Source organism: Daucus carota, chromosome 6, assembly GCF_001625215.2.
Source record: "Daucus carota subsp. sativus chromosome 6, DH1 v3.0, whole genome shotgun sequence".
In the NCBI taxonomy this organism is placed as follows: domain Eukaryota; kingdom Viridiplantae; phylum Streptophyta; class Magnoliopsida; order Apiales; family Apiaceae; genus Daucus; species Daucus carota.
In genome coordinates this window covers 8,733,760-8,750,927 of record NC_030386.2, presented here as the reverse complement: position 1 = coordinate 8,750,927, position 17,168 = coordinate 8,733,760, and the positions used below count along the sequence as shown (strand labels likewise).

At 42.5% G+C, this 17,168-nt stretch overlaps 1 long non-coding RNA gene across 1 annotated transcript; it reads left to right on the top strand.

Moving 5' to 3' along the window:
• Nucleotides 1–602: 602 nt before the first annotated feature.
• Nucleotides 603–14,919, top strand: LOC135146994 (uncharacterized). The gene is made up of 3 exons (XR_010284233.1): nt 603–790; nt 13,627–14,069; nt 14,729–14,919. It is a non-coding gene; the product is annotated as an uncharacterized LOC135146994 (long non-coding RNA).
• Nucleotides 14,920–17,168: the final 2,249 nt, after the last annotated feature.

Here is a 17,168-nt window from a genome sequence, read left to right as displayed (position 1 = left end):
CACCAAAATATTCCCCCTTTCAAACCTTCAGTCCCCAAATTTTTTTAACCCCAAAAATCAGAAAAACATAATTCTCTCTCCCTCAATCTCTTTCTCAATATCTCTCTCCCCAAAATAAACTGACGAGACTAATCACAAATCTCAAACCCTACAATCGGCCCCCAAACAGCTACACTTACCAACTCATCTCTATACTTCCACCTCCATTACTCAATCACTCTCCCCCTCCGAACCCTAACTGTGATTTTTGCAAACTCATTCTTGGTGGTAAATCAGTTCTTCGGGCAGATCTGGGGCGGAAGAGAAATGGGTTTGGGGGTATGAGGAGAATGGGAATGGGTTTGTTTTTGTTAAGGGGTTTTCGGGTGATGATTTGGCTATTTGTGAGGCCAAGTCTTTTAATTGCTATTCGAACTGCTCTCAAAAACCTCTAAGACAAGCTGGAGTTTCTCCATGTGAGTTTTCTGCTTTTTAGTTAAGGTTTTGTTTGATTTTGTGTAATTGTTGATGTGTATATTGTTTCCGGCTCATTTGCAGAGATTTAGTTGTATATTGATAAATTTTAACTCACTGGAAAATTGAGAATGGTACCCTCCCTCTCTCCCCCTCTCCCTCACCCTCTGTTTGTGTGTGTTTTCTTGAATTTTTATATATATGTTCTTGAAATTCTAGAGTGCAGGAGAAGTGAACCCAAAGGCATACCCGTTAGCTGATTCACAGAGTGCTTGTATTGTTTCAAGGCAAAGAACAAGAAGGGTGCTTTTTTAGCTGCTGGTTTTGGTGGTCTTTGGTAAAATTATAAGGCAGCCCTTTTCATGCTTTTAGTTGTATCTATAGTTGTGTGTATAGATTCTATCTGCCATTTCTTTGCTTCTTGTGTGTGTATTTAAAATGATTTTTTACTCAAAATAGGAAATATTACTGAAATGATTGTTTGATATATTTTTATTTAAATATTTACTCGAATGAGGAACTGATACTGATTCATGTAACTAAAGGGTAAAGAAAGATTGAATCTTTTCTAATTAAGGAGCTAATAAATTACTTTTGTTTTTGTGGTAAGATGATATGGCTAGTTACTTTGAGTATAAGTTGTGTTTGCTTGATTTCTTAAGAATCAAGAATTTTAAAGTTTATGTATCGGTTACAACAGTTTTAAGTGTGACTCAACTTCAAGTGATATTTGACTTATTTGATCTGAAATTTACTTATAAGCACAAAACTAGGTAAATTGGTAGTAATTGTTAATTGTTGGTGCTGGTTTTGTAGGTTTAATATTTATGTGGCATATCTTCTGGATATTTGTTGCTCTGCTCTTGTTTTTCGAGTTCTTACTTTTCCTCATTCGAGAGTGGCTGATAGTTGTTAATTGATGTATGTTATAGTAATTTGTATAATTGTTGATTAGTTTAAGAGGTTAAGGCTATATAGTGGTTAAGTCGCTGGGTAAGTGTACGAGTTGATCTTGATTAGTGTAGAGCTAAGTTGATGAATATCATTAACAGGGTGAAACATTGCTAGGGGTGTTGTACATCGCGGTGATGCGTATATGTGTTGTAGTATTATATATGACAAGGCAAATTATATTATTCTGCATCTCCAAGAGGGAACTTACTCAGGTGATAATATTATTCTGCATCTTTATAGAATCTGTTTACACACGCATATTCTATTGACGCATAAAAGCAATGTATCTTAGCATCTGGTATCATACGACGTCATGATAAACTTGAATATATACTGTTGTGCCATAAAATCTCCCTGGGCTTATTTTATAGCCCATCATATCATTTGGGCTTCACTTGGGCTTATTGGAATCATTTGGTTAAGGATAATGGGCTTCGCCATAGCTGGGTGAATCATTGAATGCGCACAAGAAGGTACATGGACTTACACTGGAAGCATAACGAAGGCTGCCATCAGAATGGGGTTGCACCTGAAGGCGCTTTAGGGGTTACCGCTGCTAGGGGTTACCGCTGAGTGCATCTTGGCTTGCAGTTATGGGGCTGCAGCTAGGGGATGCCGCTGGCAGGGCTTCCGCCGCTTGGGCAGAATGGCAGGCAGACTCCAAGCAGGACTCTTCTTCCTTGTTTCTAGGAGGACGAATTGGAGACATATTGGGAGTATATCAGCTATTATTTATCTACTAATTAAGAGATAAATACGTACATTATGGAGATAATTACAATCAAGGGGAGATAATTCACATATATTCGGATATATACCGAAGATGAAGGCTTCAAGTGACCTACTTGGAGTGGGATACCGCTGGATAACTACTGAAAGAAGGCTGTTTTATCCTAAACTAGAGGGGATAAGAGCTTATCTCTTCAGAGTCCTAAATCGAGAACTACATGGGCTTGATCCCTATAAATATAGGGTATGTAGGCACCTTGCAAAGGGACGAGGATCATTATTCACGAGTTCTACACTCTAAAGAGAGGCACGTGTAACCTTTGTGACAGATATTTCCGGGCAATTGCAGGACGGAATTCCATAATTCCGGCCTCGTTGTTTGGTTCTTTGCAAGCTCAGCCCTTAAACACACTTGTTTCTCACTAATTCTGTTAGTTTATGTTAACGGTAGCCCCTAAGAGCTAGCCGTGATTTTCGTAGTTGTAATAGATATCCCTATAATTGTGCTATACGGTTCTGGGGGTGTTGTATCAATTCCTCTCACAACACTTTTTGGCGCTAGAAGGAGGGGATTACTGATCTTAGAGAGGAGAGATGTCAGAAATTCCCGAAAATACTGAAAACCCCAAGACGCCGGAAGGCGCTACGCAAGATGAAAGTGATCTTCCAAGCGGAGAACTGACCCGCGAGGAGATGAAGGCAAAGATGAAGAGAATGAGTAGGAGGATTGCCTCCTTGAAAAGGAAGTCAGCAAGGTCAAAAAGGGCTAGCAAGGTGACTCCCACCAAGCTAGATTTCGGTGCAGAAGACGGCAGGAAAGAAGGTGGCAACCCTGAGAAGGAAGCAAATCCCGAAATGGATGATAGAGAGCACTCACAGGCTGCTAGTGTGTTCGACCGCCTTGGGAGGAAACTGACCGAGCAAGACTTGCGGCACAGGCTTGGAACCATTCGGATATGATCGGGATTCACCCAGAAGTCATGTGCCACCACCTCAATATTGACCCAGACAGGAAGGGAGTTAGACAGAAGAGAAGACCAATTAGCGGGGAGAGGGCTACCGCTCTTCAAGAAGAGGTAGACCGACTATTGAAAGCAGGCCTAGTGAAGGAAGCTTTTTACCCCACATGGTTAGCGAACCCAGTGTTGGTGAAAAAACCTAACGGAAAATGGAGGACTTGCATAGACTTTACCGATCTGAACAAGGCTTGCCCTAAGGACAGCTTCCCGCTCCCTCGAATTGACCAGTTGGTGGATTCCACTGCGGGGCATGCACTGTTAAGCTTCATGGACGCCTACTCGGGCTACAATCAGATCCCCATGTTCGAGCCAGATCAGGAACACACCTCCTTCATCACCGACAGGGGGCTTTACTGCTATATAGGCATGCCGTTTGGGTTACTAAATGCTGGGGCTACATATCAGAGGCTGGTCAATAAGATGTTTAAAGATCAGATTGGGAGAACTATGGAAGTGTATGTAGATGACATGTTGGTAAAATCAAAGGAAGCTTACGATCATGTTACACACTTGTCAGAGATGTTCGACATACTGAGGGATTACAGGATGAAGTTGAATCCCCAAAAATGTGTATTTGGGGTTGAATCCGGCAAGTTCTTGGGCTTCATTGTCAATCACAGGGGAATCGAAGCTAACCCTGCGAAGATCAAGGCCTTAATTGAAATGAGGTCGCCTAGGAACGTAAAGGAGGTGCAATGCCTTACAGGCCGAGTCGCCGCCCTAAACCGGTTCATCTCAAAATCCTCAGACAAATGTAGAGAATTCTTTGCAGCCATAAAAAAGGGGCAGAAATTTGAATGGACGACAGAATGCGAGGCTGCTTTCCTGAAGCTGAAGGAGCAACTCGGAAGCCCGCCATTGTTGGCCAAGCCAACGGAGGGTGAAGCCTTGATCCTTTACCTAGGGGTTTCCAAGTTCTCAATTAGCGCTGTCCTCATCAAGGAGGAAGAGCAAGCCCAACAGCCAGTATACTATGTGAGCAAGAGATTACTTGATGCTGAAACCCGCTACTCAAATATGGAGAAGTTAGCCTATGCACTAATTTTGGCTTCCCGCAAACTAAGGCCTTACTTTCAGGCTCACAAGATTGAAGTACGAACATCCTTCCCTCTCAGACAGGTCTTGCACAAGCCGGAAGCCTCGGGAAGAATCATGAAATGGGCAGTCGAGCTAGGCCAGTTTGACATAGAGTACAAGCCTAGAACCGCAATAAAGGGGCAAGCGCTAGCTGACTTCATCTTGGAATTTCCACCCACTTTTGAAGTCGAAGGGATGGAATGCATACCTGAACCCCAGTCTTCAGTAGCCATACCTGAGAATTGTTCCCCTTGGTGGAACCTATACGTCGATGGGGCCGTAAACGGAAATGGGGCCGGGGCTGGCATTGTCTTAGTCAGTCCGGAAGGCCATAAGCTGCAAAGCTCCATTCATTTCGACTTCCATGCCACTAACAACGACGCGGAGTATGAAGCCCTAATAGCTGGCCTGAAGCTGGCCTTGGAAATGAGAGTGGAAAACATGAATGTTTACAGTGATTCTATGCTGGTAGTCTGGCACATCCGAGGAGGCTTCCAAGCTAGGGGTCCCCGCACCGATCTCTATATGCGGTATGCCCAGGAACTAATCGGGAAATTCAGGGAAATCAAGCTAGAGCAGATACCCAGGTCTAAGAACGCAGATGCCGATGCCTTAGCCAAATTAGGTTCTCAGAGGGATGCACACATGCTCGGGGTGATCCCCCTCGAAATCCAGTATCAGCCTAGCATCCCCAAAATTGAAGTCATGGATGTTGAAGCTGATGAGACTAACTTCTGGACAACCCCAATCCATGAATACATAGCCAACGGAACCCTGCCTACAGATAAAGATGAGGCCAGGAAATTGAGATACAAGGCAGCCCAATATGTAATTTATGATGGGATTCTTTACAAAAGGGGATTCAATCGGCCCCTCCTCAGGTGTGTTGCTGGGATAAGATGCGAATACATTATGCGCGAGGTGCATGAGGGGATCTGTGGGAATCACTCGGGGGGTGCCTCCCTCGCTCACAAAATCCTCCGTCAAGGCTACTACTGGCCTACTCTCCACAAGGATGCTCATGCCTTCGCCAGGGCCTGTGACAGTTGCCAAAGGTTCTCTAATACAAACAAGAGCCCCGCGGTACCCCTGAAGACCCTGACAAGCCCCTGGCCGTTTGCTGTTTGGGGTATAGATCTGATTGGTGAATCACCAAAAGGGAAAGGAGGGGTGAAATATGCAGTCGTGGCTGTAGATTACTTTACTAAATGGGCTGAAGCTGAACCCCTAGCTTCCATCACCGCAAAGAAGTTGGTAGACTTCGTTTGTCGCGCGATCGTCTGTCGATACGGGGTTCCCTACAAGCTCATATCAGACAATGGGAAACAGTTTGACAGCAATGAAATGATGAATTTCTGTGAAAACCTTGGCATAAAGAAAGGTTTCTCCGCGGTGTGCCACCCTCAAAGCAACGGTCAAACGGAGGCCGTAAACAAAATTATTAAGCACACCCTGAAAGCCAAACTAGAAGAGAAAAAGGGATGCTGGCCGGAGGAACTTCCCATGGTGTTGTGGTCTTACAATACCACTCCAAGGTCTACCACCGGCGAAACCCCGTTCACCCTAACATACGGGTGTGAAGCCATGGTCCCAGTAGAAGTTGGGGCAGGATCTTTTCGAAGGGATAACTATGATCCTGAGAATAATGAGGTCAACCACAGGCTTTACTTAGATCTGATTGAAGAAGTACGGGATACGGCTCAGTTGAAACTCGCTGCATACCAACAGAGGACCCGTAAATATTTTGATAAGAAAGTAAGGGCTCGACCCCTCAAAACGGGAGACCTAGTTCTCAGAAAAATGATGCCTAACATGAGGGTTCCCGCTCATGGAGCCTTCGGTGCAAAATGGGAAGGCCCATATATCATCAAAACAGTGCTTTGGGAAGGTACCTATCACCTCACAGACATGGATGGAAGACTCATACCACGGGCGTGGAACGCCCAGCACTTAAAGAGGTATTACCAGTAGCTTCACCCGGGTAGTATTTCTGTAGGCTTCGGCTTAAGGGTCAGGAAATAAAAGCGATTTATTAGTTGTAATCGCCATGCTTTTAGGAAAATTATCAGGCTACTATTTGCTTTATTTGCCAGGACGCTCGGGGGGTAGTGTCGTTGCAGCCCCCAATATTATGATATGTCAATTTTTACCATGTGATTCAATAAAATTTCGCAGCTTTCCGTTACAAAAATGTTGTATATGCTTGCTTGCTTACCATGATTGTTAATTGAATACTTCGGGTATGCTTTAAAAATTATTTAGGGCTTCAATTGCATCTAGTTCTCCACCATAATTAAAATTATGCTAAAGAACTCGGGGGGTAGTAGGCATATCATTAACATTATTCGTGAAGCTTAAAATTCAAATAAATTCGGACATCGAAAACGCTAAATACACTAAAACTCGTAAATACAACTTGATAACCTGGCTACACCGGTGGGAAGTAAAGCTTTTCAAGCTTTCAAGGTTCCAAGCCTATCAAGGCTTTCAAGGCTAAAGCTTTTCAAGCTTTCAAGGTATCAAGGCTTTCAAGGCTAAAGCTTTTCAAGCTTTCAAGGTTTCAAGCCTATCAAGGCTTTCAAGGCTAAAGCTTTTCAAGCTTTCAAGGTTTCAAGCCTATCAAGGCTTTCAAGGCTAAAGCTTTTCAAGCTTTCAGGGTTTCAAGCCTATCAAGGCTTTCAAGGCTAAAGCTTTTCAAGCTTTCAAGGTTTCAAGCCTATCAAGGCTTTCAAGGCTAAAGCTTTTCAAGCTTTCAAGGTTTCAAGCCTATCAAGGCTTTCAAGGCTAAAGCTTTTCAAGCTTTCAAGGTTTCAAGCCTATCAAGGCTTTCAAGGCTAAAGCTTTTCAAGCTTTCAAGGTTTCAAGCCTATCAAGGCTTTCAAGGCTAAAGCTTTTCAAGCTTTCAAGGTTTCAAGCCTATCAAGGCTTTCAAGGCTAAAGCTTTTCAAGCTTTCAAGGTTTCAAGCCTATCAAGGCTTTCAAGGCTAAAGCTTTTCAAGCTTTCAAGGTTTCAAGCCTATCAAGGCTTTCAAGGCTAAAGCTTTTCAAGCTTTCAAGGTTTCAAGCCTATCAAGGCTCTCAAGGCTAAAGCTTTTCAAGCTTTCAAGGTTTCAAGCCTATCAAGGCTTTCAAGGCTAAAGCTTTTTCAAGCTTTCAAGGTTTCAAGCCTATCAAGGCTTTCAAGGCTAAAGCTTTTCAAGCTTTCAAGATTTCAAGCCTATCAAGGCTTTCAAGGCTAAAGCTTTTCAAGCTTTCAAGGTTTCAAGCCTATCAAGGCTTTCAAGGCTAAAGCTTTTCAAGCTTTCAAGGTTTCAAGCCTATCAAGGCTTTCAAGGCTAAAGCTTTTCAAGCTTTCAAGGTTTCAAGCCTATCAAGGCTTTCAAGGCTAAAGCTTTTCAAGCTTTCAAGGTTTCAAGCCTATCAAGGCTTTCAAGGCTAAAGCTTTTCAAGCTTTCAAGGTTTCAAGCCTATCAAGGCTTTCAAGGCTAAAGCTTTTCAAGCTTTCAAGGTTTCAAGCCTATCAAGGCTTTCAAGGCTAAAGCTTTTCAAGCTTTCAAGGTTTCAAGCCTATCAAGGCTTTCAAGGCTAAAGCTTTTCAAGCTTTCAAGGTTTCAAGCCTATCAAGGCTTTCAAGGCTAAAGGTTTTCAAGCTTTCAAGGTTTCAAGCCTATCAAGGCTTTCAAGGCAAAAGCTGTTCAGGCTTTCGTGACGTTGGGCTTGCGGTAGCCCTTCAAGGTTTAAAGCCCATCCGGGCTCATCAGGCTCACTTGGTGACGTTATTACAAGGCCAACTCGGTGGAATTACTTCAGAACTTATTTGGAGGAATTATTACAAGGCCTACGTTATAAGGTTATCTCAAAACCTATACTCGGAAACTACTTAAAAGGCTTACACCTAGGGGTCATTTCGGAGCTTAAGCCCAAGGGTGTTCCTGGATTCTCACACATGTGAGATTGGATTCAACTATCCTTGAACGGGGTATTACAAAAAAAAAATCAAGTGCTTTTATGTACGCTATTGGTGAGTTAACACATACATCAACATACATTCGCAAAGAAGGAAACGACCTTGGAGAACAAGGCCCTAAGGGTCGCATCCCCCAGAAGGTGGACAATGTGTACACTTTCGGTACAAGGGTTATCCCCTATATTCACCCTTTCTACCTGCATGGAAAAGTTAGGCAACCAACACAGTAATATCCCAGGAAATACAAGAAAGGCATACAAGGCAAAACGGGGAAGGAATAAGAGCGATTATATAAGCAAAAAAGGAGAGCAAAATATTGCAAGGGAAATTCCTCCCCACACCAACAGGGGGAGGCCCTTTACAATATTAAAAAAAAAAAAAAATGTCTTGCGGAGCATTCGGAGGTGCCCGCACCCTCATCCAAAAGAATATTTAATTCGTGACGACAAGCGCCACGCACAAATTCACAATTCATAAATAAAAGTTTAATTAAACACGGGGAAGGAAGGATTAGGAAGCAGCTGGAGAGGAGGAGGCCTTGGGGTCTTCATCGATTGCCAGGGCATCCGAGGAGATTGCATTCTGGGAGGGAGCCACAACTAAGGCCTCCACCTGGGCCACCACATCAAGTTCCGGAAGGGATGCCTTCTCAGCCTCCTGTCGGTCCTTAGCCGCAGTTTCTCCCTCAGAAGTACCCCCAAGAACTTCCTTGGCGCTGGCTTCGGCTTTCCCAGAGCTGGTGGCGTCTTCAACTTTTGCCTCCTCAAGGGCTACCGCAGCGTCGGGCCCCAACTTGGCCCAATCGTTGTCAGGGAAGAAGCGGTAGGCCGATTTCACGCAATCCTTGACCCCTGCGGCAACTCCGGCCTCGAAAACGGCGGCCTCCCGCTCCTTCCTCATCGCCTTTGCAGCAACGGCAGCCTCCTGCAGCTCCTTCACCTGGCCCTCCAGCCTCTTCACCATCTTCCCCAGGCCATCTGTCTCCTCCTCCAAGGAACGCCTCACAGCGTCCTCCTTCCTCCTCTCCTCACGGACTTTGGCTTCAGCCTCCTTCAGCTCCTGGTTGGCCACCCGCACAAGATCTCTGTCTTTGACAGCGGAAGCCAGGTCTGCCTTAGCCTGCTTCAAATCCGCCCTCATCTTCTCGTTGACCCGGGCTGTGTCAGCAACGTGCTCCCCCATCTTCAGATCGAGGAACAGGCTCTTAGCGTTGGCCACCACCTTATCGCGGGTGGCCTCGGCTATTGAAAGCCTGTCCCACTCCCGGACAGTAGCCTCGGGGATCTGGTCGGAGAGCATCCGCTGAAAGAGCTGAGTCTTTTGAGAAGAGGAGGAAGCGGGAGAGCTGCGGGCCAGGGCTAACCTGGGCTTCTTGCTTGTACGGCCTTCAGCTGAAGACCCCCCCTCAGCAGTCTTGGAGGGGTCCCGCTTGCGACCCCCGGAGGAGGTCTTCTTTTGCTCCAGAGAGGGGGAAGGGAGCTGAGAGAGTGGCTTTACAGGGAGAGGGGCCTGAGAATCGGAGGCCTCCCCGAACAAATCCTCATACTTGGTGGAGCGCTTGATGAATTTGGGAATGTTGGAAGCCATATCTGCAGAAAGAAACAAGGAGAAACAATTAGATAATATGCAAACACATACGGAAATATGGGGAGATGCAAGCATAGCAGATGGCATAAAAATCATAAAGCATGCAGGAAGGGAATTTATAAAGCAAATATCATGTAAGGTGCAAGCTAAGAGGAAACCTGGGCTTCCCGTTGCCTCCACATCTGCACCCCCCTCGTCAACGGGGGATGCATCTACCACCGTAGTGGAAAAACCGAGCCTCTCCAGATTTTCTGGAGTAAGCAGGCTGGAGCCATCACCTAGCCCGGTGGATAGCCCCAACACATGCTTGGCCCTCTCAAGGGACTCTCCCGCCAGAGGAGTCTGCACTGGCATGTCTACAACAAATACAAGCATAAGGAAACTAAACGGGAACCTTAAAGGGCTGAACTAGACAATGGGTTAAGGAAAAGCTGGCTTACTGGGGGAGAGATTGAAGTCCTTCCTGTAGACTGGGCAGTCATAGCAGTAAAGGAAGAGCTTCTGCCAGTCCGACATCGACTGGCGGTTACCCTTGATGCCCTTCTTGTGATGGGTGTTCCAGGCAGTGAGGTAGAAGAACCCTGGGGTCCTGCCAGTAAGTTTCAGCTGGAAGAACCAGCCCAACTCCAAAGCAGACATCCTCACCCCATGGTGGATGTCATAAAGGATGTAGAGGCAGACCGCCATGCGGTAGGAGTTGGGGGTAAGCTGCATGGGGGAGACCTCATAGAAGTCCAAGACCTCCAGGATGAAAGGATGGAGGGGGAGAGACAAACCCAGCCTGAAGAACTGGGCGGAAAGCACGGCTTTGGGGTAGCCGGTGCCTGGCTTGAGGGTGTCAAAGCGGTGACACCTCTCTCCTGGCTTCGGGATCCCCAAGGTGCAGCCAGGGTTGCAGGACTCCAATAGGGACTGCAGCCGAACAGGAGTCATAATGGAGTCCATATGCTCGCAAGCCAGGACTACAGCTGGAGGCTCGATCACCTCCACGGAAGCCTCAGCCTCCCGTTCAGCCTCCTCGGGGCTCCCCTCGAGGGCTTCAGCAGCAGGGTCCAGCGGGAGGCCCGAGGTCCCATCAGCCTTACTAGACTCAGAGGTTGTCCAGTTGAGCTCCTTCACCACCAAATTGCGCCTGGAGCGGGTTCTGGAGCTAACCCCTAAACTGGGCCGGGCAGGTTGAAGGTCCTGGCTAAAGGAGGATCCCGTGTCAACCGCAACAACGGGAGCCTTGCTGGTGGCAGACTGAGAAGAGTGTGAGGACATGGATCCTTGAGACATCTACAATAGGAAAGGATGGGTTAACGAAAGGACCCAGCAAGATGAGGGGAGGTTGGAAGAAAGAGAAACAGAAAGGGAGAAGGAGAAGGGGTTTGCGGAAGACTGGGCTGCAAGGGTGGAGCCCTACGAGTGTGAAGGAGGAATGAAGAGGCTTCAGTTGGATCCCTGAAGTGTGAGAGGATTACATCCCTCACAGGAGGCAGCACAAGCCACGGAGGACGGCTCATCTTCTTCGGGAAGCCCAACAAGGGACCCGGAGCGGGAAGCCTAATCCTAGCCCTAACCCCAACCGCAACAGTCAACATCCAATAATTACCCTAGGCTACAATCTAAGCAAGTACAACGCAGCAAATCACACAATAAAACATCCAAGGCAGATAAAGACACACAAATGGAGTTCGATCGCAAAAGAGGGGTTTCCTCTGAAGGCTGATTGGGAACCTAGGGTTTATGGCCTAAAATCGTAATTGGGGCTGCGAATCGGCAAGGCGTCACAGCAACGCCGAGAGTGGCAGTCAGGTCACGGGATACACATAACATAATCAGGGCCAAATCAAAGCATGTGGTGTGTGTGCATTCAGAGAACGAGTGCACATATTTAACTATACTGGCATGCAGAGCGTATTGGCGGTTTAATCTACTGAAGTAACCTCAGATGAACAAATGTGGGTGTGTGCACGCATACCGAGGTGAGCAATTGAAAAGCAGAGAAGAGACAAACAGGCATGGATCATACAAGCATTTAGCCACAAACATGGATGAATGTAATGAAAAGGAAAGCCGGAGGTCAAGAAGCATACCTTTGGTCGGAAGTAGAAGAAAAGCCGAAGAGAACGCCGGAAAAACGAAGTAGCTCTGCGCCTGGGATGCTTCGAGTGTGAGAGGTGGGAGAGTGAAGAGTTGGAGAGATATAAAAAAGTAAGGCAAGGCTGTGTGTAGGTGTATATATAGCTGTGGGAAGTGGGGGACAGCTGCGCCAGGTGGCGTGCCGTGACTGGCTTGGCGTGGAGAAGGCTTTGATGACGCAGGGCTTCCCGAGGCCTAGGTGGGTGGCTGAAGAGGTAGAGGCAGGCTAGGACTCTACAGCTGCACCACCTAATTAGGGATTTTCTGTTGCAATTCAAACCAATTTGAATTTAAATTAAACCCCGAAATCTTTGGGATTGGCCTTATCACAAACTGACATGGCACACGCGGGAAACTGGAAGGGTGGAATAAAAATTATGGAAGCTCGGATATATTTGTGGAAAATAATTTTCATTATCTTGGGAATAAATATTCAAGGCTTGTGGTGGTTGTACTGAATTAATATAATTGGATTTATAATTATGCGTGGGAATTACGTCGGAATTATTTCTTGTTTCTTGCACCGGGCTACGCCCACGTAAGCTTAGGAATAATTTACGATTAATCTCTGACATAATTTAAGGGCTTGCAGCTGGATGATTGAGGGTTACCGTTCTTAGGTTCCTCTCGTATTCAATACTTCAAGGAACCGGGGGGTAGTTGTTGTGCCATAAAATCTCCCTGGGCTTATTTTATAGCCCATCATATTATTTGGGCTTCACTTGGGCTTATTGGAATCATTTGGTTAAGGATAATGGGCTTCGCCATAGCTGGGTGAATCATTGAATGCGCACAAGAAGGTACATGGACTTACACTGGAAGCATAACGAAGGCTGCCATCAGAATGGGGTTGCACCTGAAGGCGCTTTAGGGGTTACCGCTGCTAGGGGTTACCGCTGAGTGCATCTTGGCTTGCAGTTATGGGGCTGCAGCTAGGGGATGCCGCTGGCAGGGCTTCCGCCGCTTGGGCAGAATGGCAGGCAGACTCCAAGCAGGACTCTTCTTCCTTGTTTCTAGGAGGACGAATTGGAGACATATTGGGAGTATATCAGCTATTATTTATCTACTAATTAAGAGATAAATACGTACATTATGGAGATAATTACAATCAAGGGGAGATAATTCACATATATTCGGATATATACCGAAGATGAAGGCTTCAAGTGACCTACTTGGAGTGGGATACCGCTGGATAACTACTGAAAGAAGGCTGTTTTATCCTAAACTAGAGGGGATAAGAGCTTATCTCTTCAGAGTCCTAAATCGAGAACTACATGGGCTTGATCCCTATAAATATAGGGTATGTAGGCACCTTGCAAAGGGACGAGGATCATTATTCACGAGTTCTACACTCTAAAGAGAGGCACGTGTAACCTTTGTGACAGATATTTCCGGGCAATTGCAGGACGGAATTCCATAATTCCGGCCTCGTTGTTTGGTTCTTTGCAAGCTCAGCCCTTAAACACACTTGTTTCTCACTAATTCTGTTAGTTTATGTTAACGGTAGCCCCTAAGAGCTAGCCGTGATTTTCGTAGTTGTAATAGATATCCCTATAATTGTGCTATACGGTTCTGGGGGTGTTGTATCAATTCCTCTCACAACATATACCATTCTTGAAACCAGATTAGAAGTCTAAGCATTGTTTTTCTCTGTTTCACTTCTCCTTTTTGTCCATGTTTAAAATTTGAATGATAAGATACTTTACAATCTTTCAGGAATACATAGTGGAGAATCTTCATGGCATTTACACTTCACCGACGCTGGACTCGGAACATAAAAAGCGATTGAAAATGCTAAAACTTCTATAAACCCGAGGATATTGAAATAGAAACAGAGTGCAGTATGTGGAAGCTGGATTCTGAATCTACTGATCTGTTATCTGAATATCTGGTACCAACTTGTAGTTTGATGGTTAAAATAGAAATTATTCTCATGTAACATAATTAGTGAATTCAAATTAATATAGACTCAGTATGTGTTGTTCTTTAACAATCAATGCTAAGTATTGACACTTCAACTTGCGATACCAGTTTATTAATCCTTGTGGTACCAATTTATGTTCTTTTTTCTTTTCTTTATTGTCTTTTGGTGCACAAAAAATATAGCAACCAAGACTGCGGTGCAGATCAGAAGTCATGCACATAAATTCTGTACAAAGGTCAATCGGTACCTTCTCATCTAATTCTTGTCTTAATATATTTTGTCTTCACAGTTGCTACCCCTCTTTCCACATGCCTACATTGGTATCTTTCTCTAGTTATTTTTGCTTCTAGTTCAGTTTTGCCTACTGCGTGTTGCGCTGTATAGACATATACTTATGTACTAGTTCTAGCATATGCTGTGAATAGGACCGTTAGTATGCTTGTACAAGTCAGTAGTTTACAATTTGACCTATGTACCAATAATTTCCCTCTTACAGTGTTATTGTTTGTTTTTTGTTTTTGCTAAGTTACAGTCTTGCAATCTGAACTGTTGCTATCTTACATTTATTATCCTTACTGTCCTTTCATAAAGAGTTAATAGTTTTTGAAGAAAAAAGTACCATAATAAATCATAAGCATAATAAACAGGGGTGGATAATTATAAGCATAATCATAAGTTAATAGTTTAATTTCCAGGAAGTGATTGTAGAAAATTTAGTAGTATTCCTCAATGGCATGTATATCCAGTTATACTTATCCACTACCTTATGGATTTATATGTGTGTGTGTGTGTGTGTGTGTGTTTTCTTATTCATTTATTTATCGTTCGCGTTGATTGGTATTTTTCTTATTCATTTCTAAGTCATAATTAACATGAAGTATATGTCTTTTACAGGCCGCCAAAGAGTTTGGAGTTTGGAGTTTGGATTTTGGCCGATGGCTAACTAGATTATTTTAGTTTGGAGTTTTTGGATGACTTTAGATTTTGGTAGTTTGGGCTTTTTTGGTATATTGGTTGTATATGATTAAATGTTGGATATTGGTATTGCGGTTTTTATGAATGAATATGAATAGTATTTTGGGTTCTATGATGTGCATGTGACTGAAAACTAGTGGCAAAAAACGAAATACACATCATATTTTATTTCAAAAGAAGATGTCAAAAAACACTTAAGACAACACTTATTAAAACAAGAACTGATGTAAAATCCAACTCTAAACATTACTTTTTATGTAAAAACTGAGGTTATTCTTAGCATATACATCGGTTATTACAAACATCTGATGTATAAATCATACTCAGACAACAGAATTTTTAAGAAAACGATGTTATTATCATCATATACATCGTTGATTACAAAGAACTGATGTATAAAAGAGCTTACAACAACGGAACCTATAAAGAAACGATGTCTATGTCATCTAATTTCTTACGAGTCGCATGTTTAAATTAGTGTTATAGAGATAATATTACATTATGCACAATTAAATCATGTAGTTTAATCATAAAAACGTCTGATAGACATCAGTATTTAAGCTAAAAAACGATGATAAAAGTCACAGAGACATTAGTTTTTGGCCGATGTCTTTGTATAGGACCTTTAACATCGCCGACCTAGACATCGGAGGCTGATACACAAAGACATCGGCCAAAAACCGATGTCTATTAACTAAATTGTAGTAGTGTTCCTTTTCTTAATCCAAAACATATTCTATCTTTCACATGTTTATGATTTTTTAATCCAAAACAAATATTTCCTATCAGTTTTAATTGTAGAAGTATAAAAATCACACAGTCACAAAACTATTTTTATCTAATATATTATCTTAAACAACATACTTATTAAAAAAATAATATTATGCACAATATTAATATTAATAAGGCGAATTTAAGTGGGGAACGAACACAAAAACCATTTCTTAATCCAAAACAAAAATTTTACCTTTTGCTTGCATGTTTATGATTCTTTTTCTTAATTCAAAACAAATTATGTTTACCAATTTTAATAATAGAACCATATAAATTTTTATAAAAATAAATAAATAACTTTAGGAATAGAACCCTGCGACACAAATACACATCAACAAAAAAAATTAACAGAAAGACGTGAAATTATTGTAATAAAGTTGATATTACATACAAAATTCTCCCATACAAATAAAAATTAATCAAAAATACTATACCAACACATTGGACAACACCAAAACCTTTCCGATATAAAACTGGCCAAGATCTTGAACATAAATCGCTATACATAGGCTTACTAATTTCTCCTCTCATCTTTGTAAAAATCCTTTTTTAAAATTTTGTTAATATCAAAAGAAGAATATATCAGAGGAACAAAAGACGAGCATACGATTTCATGAAAAATATTTCAAAAGACACATAAAAGAATAACAAAGAGATCATAATAAATGATGTTGCGAATAATGTAACAATGCTACCAAATAAACACGAAGACAAAGGTCAAAATCAAGACGTGATCAAAAACACAGACAAGAGGTTAGTACTGCAGAAATAATACTACCTTAAAAATAATATAATTTCATATTTTGTTTTTATTTAATTTAAAATTATAATTTATTATTGATAAGTAATTTTTTTCATCATTTTAAAAGTATTAAGAATAGAATTTATAAAACAATTAAAAGAGTCACGTGCATTTGCACGGATTACAAGCTTATATATCTTAGAGGGGTGTATCGGATTGGGATTTTAAAGCATTTTTTTGTTTTTATGAAATCCGAGGGTATTCAATTGGGATTGTTTGAAATCCATTAAAATCTTGAGGTATTCAATTGGGATTTTAAATTATGCTACAAAATCTGGTGGTATTCAATTGGAATTTTAAATTATGCTTTAAAATCTGATGGTATTCAATTGGGATTGTTTAAAATTCATTAAAATCTGATGGTATTCAAATGCTGATGGATTTTTTTTCATTTCATAAAATGATGGATTTTGTGGCATTCTTCGGTGTATTTTAAGTTTTTTGAAATCCCATCAAAATCAATGGGATTTTGAAGCATTGTACCTAAATCCCATCAACTCTGCGACATTTTATCAAGAATCCGCACAAAATCAAAATCCCATACAATCCACTAAAATCTATAGACAAAAAACAATCTATTAAAATCCCAATCGAATACACCCCCGTTAAAATAAGAGGGGTGTATTTGATTGGGATTTTAATGGATTGTTTTTAGTCTATGGATTTTAATGGATTGTGTCTGATTTTGATTTTGTGCGGATTCTTGATAAAATGTCGCAGAGTTGATAGGATTTAAGCACAATGCTTCAAAATCCCATTGATTTTAATGGAATTTCAAAACTG